We start from the raw sequence: 5,006 nt of genomic DNA, 5'->3' as shown, positions 1-5,006 counted from the left end.
TGGTGGTTGAATGGATAAGAAAACAAAATGCTTACATATTCTCACTTCAAATTGAAAGACACACAGACTGAAAGTGAAGGATGGAAAGAGGTATTTCATGAAAATGGAAAAGAAAAAGAAAAAGCTGGAGTAGCAGTACGTATACTAGACAAAATAGATTTTTAAAACAAAGGCTATAACAAGAGACAAAGAAGGACCCAGTAATCCCACTTCTGGGTATTTATCCAAAGTAATCCAAACACTACTTTGAGGGGACCTGTGCATCCATATGTTCATTGCAGCATTGTTTACAATGGCCAAGATGTGGAGGCAGCCTGGGTGTCCATTGATGGATGAATGGATAAAAAGTAGGTGGTACATTATACAATACTATAGTATCCAATGGTATTGCTCAGCCAAGGAAAGGAATGGGTTCTTGCCATCTGCAGTGTCATGGATGGACCTGGAGCGTATTGTGCTGAGTGGGGTGTAAGACAGAGAAGGACAGATGCAATGTGATTTAACTTATATGTGGAATCTAAAGAACAAAATAAACAAAGCAGAAACAAACTCATACATACAGAGAACATTTTGATGGTTGCCGGATGCGAGGGGTGTTGACGGGGTGGGTGAAAAAGCGGAAGGGATTAAGAAGTACAAATTGGTTGTTACAAAGTAGTTATGGGGATGTTGGGTATAGCATAAGAAATATAGTGAATAATATTGTAATAACTGTGTACGGTACCAGAGGGGTACTAGATTTTTTTGGGTGATAAATGGGAGGGGGTTGGGAGGCAGGGTGAAAAAAAGTGAAGGGACTAAGAAGTACAAATTGGTAGTTACAAAATAGCCATGGGGATGTAAAGTACAGCATAGGGAATATAGTCAATGATATGGTAATCACTATATATAGTGCCAGGTGGGTACTAGACTAGCCAGGGGGATCACTTCCTAAATCATATAAATGCCTAACCACTATGCTGTACACCTGAAATTAATATAAAATAATGGCAAATGTCAACTGTAATTGAAAAAATAAAAAATGGGGGGAGGAATGTGAAGGGAAATAGAGGTCCAAATATCCAGGTATAAAACACGTAATACTGTGATAGCGTGGTACGGTGTCAGATGGCTGCTGGACTTATCATGGTGATCTCTTCTTTAGGAATATAACTGTTGACTAACTATGCTGTACCCCTGAAACTAATATATCGTATGTTATCTATATTTTTTATTAAAAAAATCATTTTTTAAAAAGTGCCTCAAATTCAAGTGTCTTTTATGTCAAGGGAAGGGGGAAGGGGTGAGGCAGAGGTGGTGAGGAGGTACGGAGCCAGGTACCCCAACCTTCTGGGATGGAAGGAAGAGCAGGAAATCTCAGGATCTCTTTGTTCCAGGTCAGTTGGTTCACTGACTCCAGCTGGTCTGAGCCAGGTCCTGAGAGTCCTTTTTTGTACATATTTCCCCACTTCTGGAGAGGCACCCTCCCACAGGATCTGTTTTTGCAAAATACTCCAGCCTCAAGCAGAATTACTCCAGCCAATCAGAATATCTATAGCAGGAGTTATTAGCCTGAAGGCCATTGGAGAAATGCAGGCTAGAATCTTTGATAGTATCAGAGAGAGAGAGAGAGAGAGAGAAAGAGAGAGAGAGAGAGAGAGAGAGAGAAGGGGAGAGAGCATTTCACTCTGTTACAAGTCCCCACTTTTTGGTCCATCCTCCAATCTTGAGGGAAATAGGGTCCAGGTTCAATCAGGAGGGAGGATTAACTTGTAAGAAGGAGTTATTTGTCTGCCCATTTTGCCCCTCTTATCCAGCTCTTTCAATCTCTCATGCCCACCTCTTTCTTGATGGTGTCAGCCTCAGAGGGAACTTTCTGGGTGTTCAATTTATAAGCAGAGGCCATAGCAACAAGGCCCCAGAGTGTCTTCAGAAGCAGCAGTAGGTCAGGATACCTGTCCCTAATATGAGACAAATAGTAATGAAGGTAATGAAGGCAGGCAGTGACAATCCCACAGATTCTCCTGGTCTGCAGTGCAGTCCAGCATCTCTGATGATGTCGTCAGGTGCTCAGGCAAAACCTGTACATGGCTTACCCAGCATCAGTCACTGAGGTCATCTGAGCATGAGCTGTTGTGATGATTTCTCTGAAGTTTACATTGTCTTCCAGCTGCCGTCTGCAATTGCAAGGCTCAGGGAAAAAAAGCAACTAGGGTTCTTAACAATTCCAAGGCAAAGGATGGAAGAAAAATGAAACACCAGTTCAGAGGGTTGCAGCCAAACACTTTCACTAGAAAAAAACCAGGATCCAGTTCAGTCCACAAGAAAAATAAGACTTTAAATACAATTAACCAAATGGAATCTAATATCCACAATTGCACATTATGGTTTCTTTGAAACAATTTTTCTCTCTACAATTACCCTCATTTTTATCACAGATAGCCAAATTAAGACTAATTCACTGCATTGAAACTAAGTCGAGTTTCAATAAATTTGACCTGTTTTTGCATAAGTACAGCAAGAATAGCAATTGATCATACAGGTAGGTTTCTTTACATCTGCTTTGCTGGAATTTCATAAGGACTCTCCAGATGGAACTTCAATTAGCTTCTTGGGGCTAAGAAGCCAAGCTACATCCTTGCCATCAGTCTTGGCCTACAAAACCTATAGATTTAAGTGAATTCCTCAGATTCTCCAGATCCCCCAAAATATCTTGAGGATCTTCCTTTGCCATCTCCCAGGAAAGCAACCTTCATTCCTTACCTGGAAAGACTGCTATGAACCATGTAAGTAAGGTACCAGGCTGTTTTTCCAAGGCTCTTTTATTGGCTTCCAAAGTCCATCTTAATTCCTAAAGCTTTCTGATGATAGCCAGAGTCTGTGCATGTCTCCCAAACATGACATTCCAATCAAAGCCTTGTGAAGAGTTTCCCATTGTGTCCTATTATAAAGACAACAGATTCCTCTCATATTTATGCAAACAACCATATTGCCATAAAAATAACAATACTTACTCATTCAGAGTCTCCAAATTCCTGGAGGCATCAGGTAGGGAGAAAAATATAAATGTTTCAATACCTCTTACTAAGGTATAATTTACCAAACTGCTCTAAGAGGAAAACAAGTTTAATCCACTTATTTCTTAGGTTTCTACAAACCCTCACCCAGTTTAAAGGCATGATTCAAAAATTCCCTCTTAGAAACCTGTATCTGAAAATAAGCCAGAGTTTACACCATGGATCTTTCCAGAGATGAAGCATACTTACAAAAGCATCAGAGTAAATGAATGATCTCCTATCAATGACAAGACTTAAAATGACATGGTCATAGATTTGATTATAATGCAATTGACAAAACACTTTGCTTTTCTGTAACATATAACATTTTCAGGTAACAATTAAAATTACAAATGAAAATACATCGTGACTCTGTAGATAGACTCTTGGACATTTTTATACTTTTTGACCAACATGAACTATTATAGACATGTGGTTAAAGTATCGGCTAAGAGAAAAGGAATAATTCAGAGGTTAAGAGGTTTCAGCCCTTCCAGAACAGGATCGGTGTTATTCTCTATGACACATTTGACTTTTGGGCATTTAATGTGCACAGGAGATGTTTTCACAAGTAGGGTACATACGAAACAAAAAAGGAAATGAAGTCCTTTTTGTTCTTTGGGACAGTCTTGCATCGCCCCCATGAACCTTTCTTGATGCTTTTTCCACGGCCCCATCACATCTGTTCTTAAGCTTTCCTCTCCACTTTCACTAAAGTTCTCCCTATAAGGAGACCACAAAGCGATGACACTGCAGTATCTGAGCTCAGTCAATGTTAAGTAGGTGTTGAAAACTGAAGATATAGTATCTTCATTCAGAAAGGAAAAACTCTCTGTCAGATTTTCCAGCTCCATTTTCAAATTACCTGGACAGGGAATCAGATGGTCTCAACTTGGGTGGGTGTGTAGATTAAATAAACTTGCCCATGGTTTCAAGAGAAAGAGAAGCTGGGAGCTGGAAAAACACTTCAAAGAGGTATTTCAATGAATGAATGAACACAGCTTTATCCATCTAAAAGGCCATAGTCTTCAGCACTTATACTTTCAAATAGGAAAAAATGAAACTATTCTAGCCATTCTGCTCCTAGGGGTAAAGAAAGCAGAAAGGGAGAATTCACAAATATATATATATAATAATTAAGAAATAATAAAATGAAAACATAACTTTTATTTTGAAAAAAGAGGTTGGTTTTTGAACACTTGTTTAAATAAATTATGCTTCTAAGTGAACTATTCACGTGGATAAAAAGAAAGGAAATGAGGAAGGAACCACGTATTTAAAAGGACATCAAAAAGAAAGAGACTGTTACACACAATGTGACATCAATAAATCTGAACGTCACAAAATACATGACGAACTTCGGGGCCTCTCCAGACTGTGTGATGTGCACCTTTGGCTGTTGTTCGCACTCTGCACACCTTCCCGGGAACAAGCCCGACCTGGGAGTGTAAGCTGCTCCTGAGTCCCGTGAGTCCTTTCAGCCAATCAGCCAACACGAGGGTTGTCTAGAGACTACTAAAGCACAACCCAATACACACACACACACACACACACACACACACACACACCTCTGTATACTTGTGAAATTACACTCATTAAGTGAATTAAATTATAAGCAGTAAACAGGAGAGCCACAGAGTTAAAGATGTTTGCAATACATATGACCAAGAAAGTGTATAATATACAAGGAATTCCTACAAATCAATCATAAAAATGCAGAAAACCCAATACAAAAGTGGACAAGAGATTTGAACAGGTGCTTCAAAATAGGGACTATCCAAAGTGCTAATAAACATACGAAAAGGTGTTTGACATCATTAGTCATCAGAGAACTGGAAAACCACAAGGAGACACCACTACAAACCCACTGGGATGGCTAAAATTAAACAAGACAAAACAAAATCATGGGCTGCCGGTTAGCTCAGTTTGTTAGAGCGTGGTGCTCTTAACAACAAGGTTGCCGGTTCGATC

The sequence above is a fragment of the Rhinolophus ferrumequinum genome, chromosome 13 (assembly GCF_004115265.2).
Source record: "Rhinolophus ferrumequinum isolate MPI-CBG mRhiFer1 chromosome 13, mRhiFer1_v1.p, whole genome shotgun sequence".
Classification (NCBI taxonomy): Eukaryota; Metazoa; Chordata; class Mammalia; order Chiroptera; family Rhinolophidae; genus Rhinolophus; species Rhinolophus ferrumequinum.
This window is presented reverse-complemented; position numbering follows the sequence as displayed.